The sequence below is a fragment of the Mobula hypostoma genome, chromosome 8 (genome assembly GCF_963921235.1).
Source record: "Mobula hypostoma chromosome 8, sMobHyp1.1, whole genome shotgun sequence".
Lineage (NCBI taxonomy): Eukaryota > Metazoa > Chordata > Chondrichthyes > Myliobatiformes > Myliobatidae > Mobula > Mobula hypostoma.
The window spans coordinates 159,033,752-159,048,120 of NC_086104.1; the positions used below are offsets into that span (position 1 = coordinate 159,033,752).

The following is a 14,369-nucleotide window of genomic DNA, read 5'->3' on the forward strand; positions in this document are numbered from 1 at the left end:
AGTCAGAGGCTTTTTCCCGGGGCTGAATTGGCTAGCATGAGAGGACACAGTTTTAAGGTGCTTGGAAGTAGGTACAGAGCAGATATTAGGGTTAAGTTTTTTACGCAGAGTGGTGAGTGCGTGGAATGGGCTGCCGGCGACAGTGGTGGAGGCGGATACAATAGGGTCTTTTAAGCGAGTCCTGGATAGGTACATGAAGCTTAGAAAGACAGACGGCTATGGGTAACCCTAGGTAATTTCTAAAGTAAGTACATGTTTGGAACAGCATTGTGGGCTGAAGGGCCTGTATTGTGCTGTAGCTTTTCTATGTTTCTAAATTACTCCAACCTTCCTTTCAGAAGAAGTACGGGGGGGATCTCATTGCAGCCTATGGATCACTGAAAGCCCTAGAGTGGGCAAAGAAAGGATGTTTCCAGTAGTGGGAGAATTTGGAATCAGGGCACACAACTTTAGAATAGAAAGACGTCCCTTTAGAACAGAGATGATGATGAATTTCTTGAACCACAGGGTGGTGAATCTGTGGAATTCATGGTCACCGATGGCTGTGGAGGCCAAGTCATTGGGTGTATTTCAGGCAGATGTTCTTGATTATTTTATTTTTTATTTTTTATTTTTTATTATTATTTTATTTTTCAATATTTTATATTTTATTATTTTATTGGGTGGCAGGGTGGAGATTAGTCTCTATCAAAGGAGGTGTAAGGTGCTCCTTCCCTCCGCTAGCCTGCAGGTCACACTTGGGCGAGGTGTAGCACCTGCTTAGCCCCCGATCAGGGTCAGGTGAAGCCATGGGAGCAGGTGGTGGATGGTCGTATGAGCAGCTGGTGCACATCACAAGTCCTGGTTATGTGACCACCGACACCAAGCAGGCAACCTCTGAAGAGTATTGATAATGGCTGGGGTCACTAATCTAGTAAAGACACTGCCCAGAAGAAGGTAATGGTAAACCACTTCTGTAGAAAAAAATTGCCCACAACAATCATGGTCATAGAAAGACCGTGATCACCCATGCAATATGACACGGCACATAATGACGATGTCATTCGACACAACACACAATGACGATGTCATTCGACTCAGAACACAATGGTGACAATGAGTATTTTATGTAGAGATAAAGTGTGGAACAGGCCCAGCCCGCTGAGTTCCCCCCAACCCCCGCCAGCAACCCACCAGTTTAACCCTAGCCTCATCACAGGACAATTTACAATGACCAATTAGCCTACTAACTAGTATGTCTTTCGACTGTGGGAGGAAACGGGAACACCTGGAGGAAATGGGGCGGAACGTACACTGGATTTGAACTCTGCACTCCGATGCTCTGAGCTGTAATAGTGGTGCACTAACTGCCATGCTACCGTTACCGTGGCACCACAAGTGTGTCAAAGGTTACTGGGAGAAGGCAGATGAAAGGGAAAATAAATCAGCCATGATCGAATGGCAGAACAGACTTGATGGGCTGAATGGCCTAATTCTGCTCCTATGCCTTGTGGTTGTGAACCAAGGCATTTAGCATGCTGGCCTTCATACATCAGGACATGGAATTTAGAAGTATGGCAGTATTTTGCAGTTATATCATCTGTGTGAGACTGCGCTTGGAGCACTGTGTACAGTTTTGGTCGCTCTATTACAGAAAAGACTTTGTCAAGCTGAAGAAGGTGTAAAATCGATTTAACGGATTCTATCAAGACTAGCGGGCCAGAGTCTTTGGGAGGGTTCAGCTCTGCTGGATCTTTATTGCCTGGAGTGCAGGAGGAGTCATTTACAAAATCATGAGGGTATGGATAGGGTGGACTGTAATTGTCTTTTGCCCAGGAGTGGGGAGTCCAAATGGGCTCAGGAACAGGATAAGAGAGAGATTTAAAAGAGATCTAAGAGGTACCTGTACCTGTTCCTTCATATTCAGTGGGTCTAAAACCTGGAGCTCCCTCTCTGACCTTACTGAGGGAGCAGCCTCATACGGACTGCAGTGGCCTAAGGAGGCGGTTCACCCCCATCTTGTTCAGGCCATGGGGATGATTTCTGATTCTGAAATAAACCTTGGTGAGTAACACACACAAAATGCTGGAGGAACTCAGCTGGTCAGGCAGCATCTGTGGAGAAGATCACCTGATGAAAGGTCTTGGCCGGAAACGTCCTCTCCACAGATGCTGCCTGACCTGCTGAGTTCCTTCAGCATTGTGTGTGTGTGTTGCTCTGCATTTCCAGCAACTGTGGAGTTTCTTGTGTTTAAAAGTGCTTGGTGGGCATTTTGCATTATAGTGGGGCTCACATTCCTGCCTGTGACTCGCTCTGTATCTACTGTTCTTTATACAAAGCTTGGCATCAGGTTTCACCCTGCAACTGACTCCTGGCAATCTGTTATTCAATATTTAACCCCCTGCCCCGCAATTAAATTGCAGCCTCATAAATCACTGCGAGCTATAATTTATTTTTTTTTAAGATGTCCCCTGCATCAGCCCGGTCTTGGGTTTGCTGAACCCCAGTCCATTGTTGTGACACGAGGGGTAGTGTTAGGTTGGTGTTGTACAGACAGTAGGGGTGTGCTGACTGTGGTGATGACCCCACCCCCGGTAATTTCCATCCTTTTCTGTACGTATCTGGGAGGGTGTGCTAACTGTACTGTGGCAAAAGTAATTGCCTCAGTGAAGCTCCATTTCCTGTTTACAGATATTGAACAGCGCTGGGTCACGTGGGGAGGTCAGGCAGCTCCTCAGAGCAGGGTAGCAGACGGAACTGCTCTCTGACACCGGGGATCCAAGGCCAGGGTGGTGAATCTGTGCAATTCATTGCCACGGACGGCTGTGGGGGCCAAGTCCTTGGATATATTTAAAGTGGAGGTTGGTAACTTCTTGATTAGAACATAGACCATTAAAGCACAGTTCAGGCCCTTTGGTCCACGATGTTGTGCCGATTTTTTAATCTACTCCAATATCAATCTAACCCTCCCCTCCTCTGTCACTCCAGTTTTCTATCATTCATGTGCCTAAGAATCTCTTTAATGTATCTGCCTCCACCCCCACCCCTGGCAAGGCATTTTAAGTTCCCACCACTCTGTGTGAAAAAGAACAATTTACCTCTGACATCCCTCCTGTCATCTCAAAATTATATCCCCTCATATTAGCTATATCTACACCGGGAAAAAGTCTCTGGCTGTCCACTCTATCTTTGTCTCTTATCATCTTGTAACCTCTATCAATCCACCTCTCATCCTCCTTCACTCCAAAGAGAAAAGCCCTCGCTCCCTCAGCCTACCCTCATAAGACATGCTCTCTAATCCAGGCAGCTGCTCTGCACCCTCTCTAAAACTTCCACATCCTTCCTATAAAGAAGCAACCAGAAGTGAACACGATACTCCAAGTGTGAGATCGTAGTAAAGGCAGCAACGGTTCCGTGGAGAAGGCAGGAGAATGACGTTGAGAGAAAAAAATAAATCAGCCATGATGGAATGATGGAGCAGATCGGATGGGCCGAATGGCCTGGTGCTGTTTAAGAGGAACAGGGGCCTACCTTGGGGCTTTCGGAGGTACTGGACATGTCCTGTGCATCACCGTGGAGACAAGTAGGGCAGCCAAAGCTATGCACAGGAAGATTGCACATTGGGCAGACACCCTCACAGTCATTGCATATCCCCCATAAAGCACAGGCTACCATGAGCATTGTTGAGGGGCTCCCATGCAGTCGTTGCCCTTGAGAATTAGAGTGAACTGCAGCAGAGGTGCTGCCATGGGGAGTCCCAGGATTTGCACACAGCCATGGTGAAGCGATGGCAGTACTGTATACAGTATGCCGGTGAGGAACCTGGTGGTGTTCCCCCATGCCTGCCACCTTGCCCTGTTTGATGGTGAAGTTAATGGACTCAGGAGCTGCAGTCAGTCATCTGGACAAGGAAGTGCGGTGTATTTTGTAGACGCTACACCGTATACCAACAGTGACAGGAGTGAACGGTTAGGGTGAGGACTGTGAGGGTGGTGGGGTGTTGATTGACACATGAAATGCTGGAGGAACTCAGCAAGTCAGGCAGCGTCTGTGGTGGGGAATAAACAGTCGATGTTTCGGGCCAAGACCCCTCATCAGGACTGGAAAGCAAAGGGGGAAGAATCTAAAAATAAAATATTAGGGGGTGGGGGAGGAAGAAGAGCTTGGGGGATGATGGTGGAAATCTATCACATTATTCCGCCCCCCCCCCCCCACACTTCCTTTCCAGTCCTGATGAAGGTCTTGGCCTGAAACATCAAATGTTTGTTCCTTTCCGTAGATGCTGCCTGGTTTGCTGGGTTCCTCCAGCATTTTGTGTGTGTTGCTCCAAATTTCCAGCCTCTGCTGAACTTCTTGCGTCCAGGGAGTTGATGGGGCCTGGATAGTTTTGAACCCATTGCTGGAGCTGCATCACGCTCCTGTCCTGTGTCTTGTGGCTGGTGGAAAGACCTCGGGCTGTCCTAAGATGTGTCATCCCCAGACTCTGACCTGCTGTGGTCGCCAAGGTGTTCACTCCAACACCATTAAACAAGAGGTCCGTTGACCCCAAAGACGTGTGGGATAGTGGGTTAATGAGTCACATGGGTGTAATTGGGCAGTGGAGGGCGTGCTACCGTGCTGTAACTCCAAATAAACAAAATAAGGCTGGGAGTGACCCAGGGTGGGAGTGACTGGGACACTGCCCTGAGGTTGGGAGTGACACTGCCCCGAGGGTGGGAGTGACCGGGACACTGTCCCCAGGGTGAGTGACCGGGACACTGTCCCGAGGGTGGGAGTGACTGGGACACTGCCCTGAGGGTGGGAGTGACACTATCCCGAGGGTGGGAGTGACTGGGACACTGCCCTGAGGGTGGGAGTGACCAGGACACTGTCCCCAGGGTGAGTGACCGGGACACTGTCCCAAGGGTGGGAGTGACACTGTCCCGAGGGGGGGAGTGACTGGGACACTGCCCTGAGGGTGGGAGTGACCAGGAAACTGTCCCCTGGGTGGGAGTGACACTGTCCCGAGGGTGGGAGTGACCGGGAAACTGTCCCCTGGGTGGGAGTGACTGGGACACTGCCCGGAGGGTGGGAGTGACCGGGACACTGTCCGGAGGGTGGGAGTGACCGGGACACTGCCCTGAGGGTGGGAGTGACACTATCCCGAGGGTGGGAGTGACTGGGAAACTGTCCCCTGGGTGGGAGTGACACTGCCCGGAGGGTGGGAGTGACCGGGACACTGCCCGGAGGGTGGGAGTGACCGGGACACTGCCGTGAGAACCCCCTGCAGCTCTGAACCCTGACATCCTGAGCAGCTGGTTGACGAGTTAGTGCGGAGAATAGAAGAGTTGGTGTTAACTCTCATCGCTGTGCTGATGACTGGGGGAACCAGCTGGGCATGGATACCTGGTACAGTATTGGATTAGTCCTGCTTTGCTCCCCGTTGCTGGGGAGATTGCAGTCCTGTAGCTGGGCCACAACGATCAGAATCAGAATCATGCTTCATATCTCCAGCATACACCACGACGTGAATTTGTTTTTGCGGCAGCAGTGCATTGCAATACATAATTTAAAAAACTATAGATTACAGTAAGAAGTAAATATAAAAAATAATTAGGGCAGAGAATAAAATAAAAGAGAAAAAATAGTGAGATATCAGAAAGGTTTAATATCTCCGACAGTGTCATGAAATGTGTTGTCTTACAGCAGCAGTCTGTTGCAATACATTGTAATAACTACTGTAAATTGTAATGTATACAGTAAATGTGCAAAAAGAGAGGGAAAATACTGAGATACTTCATGGGTTCATTGCCCATTCAGAAATCTGATGGCGGAGGGGAAGAAGCTGTTCCTGAAACATTGAGTGTGTGTCTTTAGGCTCCAGTACCTCCTCCCTGATGGTATCAATGAGAACAGTGCGCATCCTTGGATGGTGAGGGTCTTCAATCGTGCATGCTGCTTTCTGAAGTCTCCTGTACCATGCCTGTGGTGTCCAGTCACGTAGGTAGTGTGTTCGGGAATACAGGCCTCCTGTACCATGCCTGTGGTGTTGTCCAGTCCCGTAGGTACAGTGTTCGGGAATACAGGCCTCCTGTACCACCCCTGTAGTGTTGTCCAGTCCCGTAGGTACAGTGTGTTCGGGAATACAGACCTCCTGTACCATGCCTGTGGTGTTGTCCAGTCCCGTAGGTACAGTGTGTTCGGGAATACAGGCCTCCTGTACCATGCCTGTGGTGTTGTCCAGTCCCTTAGGTACAGTGTGTTCGGGAATACAGACCTCCTGTACCATGCCTGTGGTGTTGTCCAGTCCCGTAGGTACAGTGTGTTCGGGAATACAGGCCTCCTGTACCATGCCTGTGATGTTGTCCAGTCCCTTAGGTACAGTGTGTTCGGGAATACAGACCTCCTGTACCACCCCTGTAGTGTTGTCCAGTCCCGTAGGTACAGTGTGTTCGGGAATACAGGCCTCCTGTACCACGCCTGTGGTGTTGTCCAGTCCCTTAGGTACAGTGTGTTCGGGAATACAGGCCTCCTGTACCATGCCTGTGGTGTTGTCCAGTCCCGTAGGTACAGTGTGTTCGGGAATACAGGCCTCCTGTACCATGCCTGTGATGTTGTCCAGTCCCTTAGGTACAGTGTGTTCGGGAATACAGACCTCCTGTACCACCCCTGTAGTGTTGTCCAGTCCTGTAGCTTTTGTTGAATCCAGTACTCGGTGTCACATTAGCTGAAGAGAATCGATTTGGAAACCAGATGGTCATTTAATTGACACCTCCGGCTGAACGTGATCAAACGTTGCAGCCTCGTCTTCGGACCGTGTGTGCTGGGCCCTCTGTTTTTGAACATGTGGGTGTTCCTGGAACCTTCTGCTCCCCACCATAACACAAGGGGTTGTTTCAGTCTGATTTTTATTATATAATTTTATTTAGAGATCAGTTGATCTGTTGCACACTGTCTATCTTGTAGCATACATGGAGTCCTGACTCTTTTACTATATTGAGCAGCACAGTCTGGAAACCGGCCTTTCCGGCCTAATGAGCCTGCACTGCCCGGTTACACCCATGTGACCAGCGGACCCACCGGCCCCACACGTCTTTGGACTGTGGGAGGACACTGGAGCACCTGGAGAAAACCGACACGTTCCACAGGGAGGATGTACAGATTCCTTCCAGAGGATGCCGGGATCGAATTCCGAACTCGATGCCCAAGGTGTAATAGCGTTGTACTGACGGGAGCGTGGAGGGCAGATTCGCAGTCCAGTTTATTGATCACATTGAAGCATACAGTGAAGTGCGCCATGAGGATGTGCTGGGGGCAAGTGTCACCATGAATTCCTGGTGAACATAACATGCCTGCCGTGTTCAGTAGAGCAACACAAGGAAGTGGTGAATGCAGGTTTGATTTCAACGCTTAGCAGGAGGATGGGGGTTATGGAGGGTTTGATTTCAATGTTTAGCAGAAGAATGGAGGGTTATAGAGGGCTAAGGTCTGGGTACTGGTTTAGCAGAAGGATGGGGGTTTATGGAGCGCTAAGGTCTGGGCGCAGGTTGATGGGACTAGGCAAGGTAATACCTTGGCACAGATTAGATGGGCCAAAGGGCCTGTTTCTGTTCTGCAGTTTACTATGACTGACAAAAACACGGGTGACATAGTGGTTAGCGTGACACAATTACAGCTCAGGGCATCAAAGTTCAATCCCAGCATCCTCTGTAAAGACTTATTGGCATCCTCTCCGTGGAATGTGTGGGTTTTCACTGGGGGCTCCGGTTTCTGCTCGTGCTGCAAAAATGAAGTGGGTATGTTAATTGGTTGTTGTAAATTGTCCCATGATTAGATTAGAGTTAAATTGGGTTGGCTGGCAACATGGCCAAAAGAGCTGAAAACCCCTATTCCATGCTGTACCTCTAAATAAACAAACGACAGAACAAAGCAAGGGCAAAACAGGCCCCTCTGAGTCAGACGAACACCCACACCCACACCCACACAGGACAGGCCAATCCCAGGCCTCCAGTCCAGTCCAGCAAGTGGAGCTGCCACGGCTCTGTGCCGGAGGAGCAGTACAGAGGAGATGCGGTTTTCCCTCGGCTGCCCTTGCGGTTCCTGTAGCGCCAAGCAGCAGAGTTCCCTCCAACATTCTGGGGCCAATAATTGTCCAAGTATTGTTACTGAAAATAGATAGTCATTGATAGAGCAGTTAGTGTGTCCAAGACATCAGCAACAGTCAATCCTTTGCAGGATTCTCATCGGGACGTCCTGAAGAACGCAGAGCGGACTCCTTCACTATCTTGCGCTGCCGGTTGCCTTCCTGACTAACAGACAGCGACGTTTCCTTGTGGGAACAATGATCGTAGCGTGCCTGAAATAACAGGCTGACCGGAGAGTGAAAGCTGAACGTCCTTGGCAGCACTTTGGGCTGGGTGGCAGCGTCTGATGGGGCAGGTCAGGAGGTCATCAGGAAGAGTCGTTTATTTCTGTTCTGGCAGACTACCTTGCATCCTGATCCGGCCAGCAGCCCTCTGGCCCTTCCTCATCGTGTTCTCTCAGCCAGATATCTTGTATCATACTTTAAAGATCTCTAAGTCTTTAAAGATTAGATTTATTTGTCACACGTACATGGAAACATACAGAAAAATGTGCCGTTTCTACAGACCAAAGATTGTGCTGGGGTCCACCCACAAGTGTCACCACGCTTCAACATGTTTAATTTAAAAACACACAGGAAATTTCCAATTTCCTGCACGTTTCCTAAAGTGGGAGAGCCAAGGACCAGAGGGCACAGACTCAGAATAGAAGGACGTCCCTTGAGAACCGATGAGGAGAAATGCCTTTGGCCAGAGGGTGGTGAATCTGTGGAATTCGTTGCCACAGGCAGCTGTGGAGGCCAGGTCGTTGAGTGTATTGAAGGCAGAGGTTGACAGGTTCTCGATTAGTCAGGGCATTTAACGTCACAGAAAGAAAGCAGGACAATGGGGTTGAGAGGGAAAATAAATCAGATGTGATAGAATGATGGGGAACACTCCACAGGCTGAACGGTCTAATTCTGCTCCGACACCTTACAGAAATATTGGAGCAGAAATTTGCATAGGTATCATGTGTAATCCTGAATAACTCCATATCTTATGACCGCGCATACCGAGATACAGCGAACAATTTGTTTTGCAATCTGTCCACAATAGGCTGTGGGATTAGTCTGGGATCTGTTCTGGAATGTTGGGTAAGGGGTCAGTGCCGGACTGTGGGGTGAGGGGTCACTGATGAACTGTGGGGTGAGGGGTCAGAGGTATCAGTGCTGGACTGTGGAGTGGGATGGTGGGGTCATGGAGTCAGAGGGATCGGTGTGGGGTCAGTGGGGTTAGTGCTGGACTGTGAGGTGAAGGGTCAGTGGGATTAGTCTGGGGTTATAGGTCTGTTAAACTTCAGGTACTTGGCTAGCCTGATGGGCAAATGGACGGTGGACTTGGTCTGCGGGCTGTGGCACTGTGCCATATTGCAGTTGCCTCGGTAATCAGAAGTCGATTGGTTTGGCCCTCGTTTCTGACTGTGGCCCCCTCTTCCGGTTGATGTGAGTCACAACCTGTTCCCCCGCTTTGCTGCATCTAGTGAAGTTGCTGGCTGGAACTTCAGTGCAGTGAAGGCCCGAGCCTGCTGGTCTTTGTGCGATACACAGAGCTCTGTTTCTGGGCCGCAGATTGAGTTCCTGGTACTCATTCACTGACTCACACATCTGGGAGTCTGCAGGTCACTCCAACGTACTGAAGAATTGCTGCAAGTAGATCTCGGAAAATGTTTTATTGTTCTCACACTCTCTGCCTCCCTCCTCACTCTCTGTATTCAGCACTCCTCCTCCCAGTCACTGTAATTCCACTGTGCTCTGATTTTCTATCACAGAACAGTATGGGCCCTTTGGCCATCAATATTTTACTGACCTTTTAACCTACTCCAAGGTCAATCTAACAGTTGTCTCTCATGTAACCCTCCACTCCCACATTACACTCCATTTTTCCAAAATTCATACGCCTATCAAAGCATCTCTTAAATGTCCCCTGACGTATCTGCCTCTACCACAACACCTGTCAGTACATCCCACACACCCACCACCCTCTGTGTTTTTAAAAAAAATACCTCTGACATTCCCACCCCACTATATTTCCCTCCAGTCATCTTAAAGGTATGCTCCTGGTACCAGCCAGTTCCACCCTGGATGCCCACTTAATCTACGCCTCTTATCGTCTTGTACACCTCCAGCAAGTCACCTCATCCCTCTTTGCTCCAAAGAGAAAAACCTTCGCTTGCTCAGCCAATCCTCATAAGACACTCTCTCTAATCCAGGCAGCATCCTGGTAAATCTCCTCTACACCCTCTCTAAAGCTCTCATATCCTTCCTATAATGAGATGACCAGAACTGTACACAATATTCCAAGTGAGGCAACATCATCTCTTAGCTCTTGAACTCAATCCCCCACTTGCATGTCATTTCTCCCTCTCACCACACCCCCTCACGGTTGTCGCCTCCTGCCTTGACCCCAGTTGCCTGTTTTTTTTGAAGTTCCCTGCCTTTCTCCAACGTGGCGGCTTTGAACCTCTCTCTCCGGTTCAGCTCTGATCTTGACCCCATGGGCACTGCCCTCCACCTCGTTCTTTAGAGGTCATGGATCCACAACTTTCAGGTGAAAGGTGAGGAGAGCAGTCCTCTGACTCGCGGCTGTCTTCTTCGGGAGGGCGTTGCAGGCATTGAAACACAGCCGGTGAAATCTCCTCTTGGCAATGATCAACCGTGGAATTCCTCCTTTATCAGCAACAGATTGCTGTATGGATTGGGAAATTGATATAATGCTTGGGGTCCTGAGTAAAGGGGCGGGGGGGGCAGTGAGTGTAAAGCCAGGAGTTTCTGCTGCATTTTCAGAATCAGAATCCGGTTTAATATCACCAGCACATGTCATGAAACTTGCTGATTTGTGGCAGCAGTGCAATGCAATACATAATAAACACTGTAAATTACTATATATATCTATAATTAAATAAGTCCTGCAAAAAGAGAAGGGAAGACTGTCGGGGGTCCTTACTGATGGATGCCAGCTACTTGAGGCATCGCCTTTCGAAGGTCTTGCAGATGTTGGGGAGGCTGGTGCTCGTGACTGAGCTGACTGAGTGTACAACTTTCTGCAGCTTATTTCGATCCTATACGGTGGCCCTTCCATACCGGTCAGTGATGCAACCAGTTAGAACGCTGTCCACGGCACGTCTGTAGAAATTTGCTCACACCATTTCTACTGCTGATCCCTCAATGAAATCTGATCCTTGAAGAAGATTTTAATAAAAACGGGAGCATTGCATCTGAGCAGTGTGATTATAGTTAAACGTGTCCCAACCACAACCAATCCAGCCTGACCAACCCCGTGGACATTCAGTCTGTTGTCGTTTGTCGTTTATTTCAATGATCCGGATGATAATGCGGTAAACTGGATCAGCAAATTTACGGCTGTCACCAAGATTGGGCACACTGTGGACAGTGAGGAAGACTGTCAAAGTTTCCAGTGGGATCTGGACCAGCTGGGAAAATAGGCTGAAACTGGTGGATGGAAGTTAATGCAGACAAGTGTGTGGTGTTGCTCCTTGGTAGGGCAAACCAGGGCAGGATTTGCACAGTGAACGGTAGAGCACGACAGAGTGCGGTAGAACAAAGGTACTTAGGAATACAACTGCATAATTCGAGCTCCACTGCAGACAAATAGGAACCAGCCCCAGACTGGTTGTGGGGAGTTCGTTCATTCCCACAGAAATGTGTTACTAGATGCCGGCCAAGGCCAGCATTCCCGGAGATGGAGCAGGGCAGAGCAGAACAATCGTACGTCCTACCTTGTTACTGAGTGATGCTGGTTACTCTAAGGTTGTGATGCGGGAATGAGGAATAACACTTCCTTTTAAGGATTGGCTTTATGAGTCAAATGTACATTGAAATGTATCGTTTGTGTCAGCCTGCAACATAGTTTGAGAATGTGTGGGGCGGCCTGTAAATGTAGCCGTGCTCCCAAGGCTAATATAGCATGCACAGTAACTCAACGGCTTTAACCCGTACACCTGTGAAATGTGGGGGGAAACCAGAGCAGCCGCAGGAAACCCAGAATGTACAAACTCCTTGCACTGATGGGAATTGAGCCATGATTTTCTGATGCCTGGCACGGTAAAGCTCCACATTAACTTCTGTGTTACTGTGCTGCTCTACTGATCCTTCACCCGGTCAGGACAATAATGTCATGGCCTTTCTTTGTGAGCCTTGCTGTCTCAACATCATTGTGAGCTGTTGTCTCTCTGAGGAAGAGACCACCTCATACCCCAACTACTCTCCATTAATAGTCGTTCTATTGACGATGGAAAGGAGGACCAGCATTTTAATGGAAACATTCATAATCTCAAAGTTCAAAGTAAAATTGATCATTAAAGTATGTATATGTTACTGTAGACCATCTTGAGATTCATTTGTAGAAAAAATAAATACATTAGAATTTACAAAAAACTCAATGTCAACAAAGACTAGCAAACAACCAAAGTGCAAAAATAGACAAGTACAAATAATGTGAGTTAAGCTATCAGACATAGGCGCAACATTAGATCACCTGTCTCATCGAGTCTGCTCTGCCGTCTCATCATGGCAGATTCAATTTTCATCTCAGTCCCAATCTCCTGCCTTCTCCCCGTATTCCTTCATGCCCTGTCCAATCATGAATTTATCAACCTCTGCCTTATATATACATAAAGATGTAACCTCCACAGCTGCTTGTGGCAACAAATTCCACAGACTCGCCACTCGCTGGCGACAGAAATTCCTCCTCATCTCCATTCTAAAAGGACGCCCCTCTATTCTGAGGCTGTGTTCTCTGGTCTTAGACTCTCCCACCTCAGGAAACATTCTCTCCACATCCACTCTATCAAGGCCTTTTACTATTCAATAAATTTTGATGAGGTCACCCCTTATTCTTCTGAATTCCAGTGATTAGATTAGATTCAACTTTATTGTCATTGTGCCGAGTACAGATACAAAGCCAATGAAATGCAGTTAGCATCTGACCAGAAATGCAAAGAATAGTGTTATTTACAAAATAACTGCAAATAAAAAGTAAGTGCTACAGCATACAAACATATAAGCACTGAGACAGTACAATATGGGTGCAATACTGCTTAGCGCTGTGATGTGAGGTTCAGCAGGGTCACAGCCTCAGGGAAGAAGCTCTTCCTGTGCCTGTTGGGGCGGGAGCGGAGGCTCCTGTAGCGCCTACCGGATGGGAGGAGAGTAAAAAGTCCATGGTTAGGGTGAGATGCATCTTTGATAATGCTTTTCACCCTGCCCAGGCAGTGTTTATGGTAGATGTTCTCAATGGTTGGCAATTGGGTGCCAATAATCCGCTGGGCAGTTTTCACCACACGCTGGAGTGCTTTGCGGTCCGATACGGGACAATTGCCATACCACACTGAGATGCGGTTGGTGAGTATGCTCTCAATGGTACAGCGGTAAAAGTCCATCAGTATTCTGGGACAGAGGTGAGCTTTCCTGATGCTCCGCAGGAAATAAAGGCACTATTGCGCCCTTTTGATCAGGATGGAGGAGTTCAGGGACCACGTGAGATCCTCGGAAATGTGGAAACCAAGGAATTTGAAGCTTGATACACGCTCCACTACAGCTCCGATGATGTAGGTGGGGATGTGAGTGTGGCTCCTGGCATGCCTGAAGTCCACAATGATCTCCTTGGTCTTCTGGGTGTTAAGGGCCAGGTTGTTGTTGGCACACCATGCGGTCAGGTGCTGGACCTCGTCCCTGCAGGCCGTCTCATCATCCCATCTGATCAGACCAACCACCTTGGTGTCATCTGCAAACTTGATTATGGAGTTAGAACATTGTACAGGAACGCGGTCATAGGTGAAAAGGGAGTACAGAAGAGGGCTCAGCACACAGCCTTGAGGCACGCCGGTGTTCAGGGTGAGAGTGGAGGAGGAGAGGTTGTCTAACTTAACAGATTGGGGTCTGTTAGTCAGTAAGTCCAAGGTCCAATTGCAGAGGGATGAGCTGATACCAGGCTGGCGAAGTTTGGTGATCAGCTTGGAGGGGATCACAGTATTGAATGCCAAACTAAAGACAATGAACAGCATTCTGACGTAAGAGTTGGGGCTGTCCAGGTGGGTCAGGGCAGAGTGAAGTGCCGTGGAGATGGCATCCTCTGTTGATCTGTTGGTGCGATAGGCAAATTGATGGAGGTCCAGGGTAGTGGGCAGACAGGATTTCAGATGTGATAGAACCAGTCTCTCAAAGCACTTTGCAATGATGGGGCTGGGTGTAACTGGGCGGAAGTCATTCAGGCCCGTGGCAGTGGAATGCATCGGCACTGGCATGATGGTGGCGATCTTGAAGCTTGTGGGGA

General features: G+C 48.8%; 1 protein-coding gene across 1 annotated transcript in view; it reads left to right on the forward strand.

The window, feature by feature from the left end:
- adgra2 (adhesion G protein-coupled receptor A2) overlaps nucleotides 1–14,369 on the forward strand; it is a 209,083-nt gene that overhangs the window by 24,614 nt on the left and 170,100 nt on the right. The gene's annotated exons all lie outside the window — the stretch shown is intronic.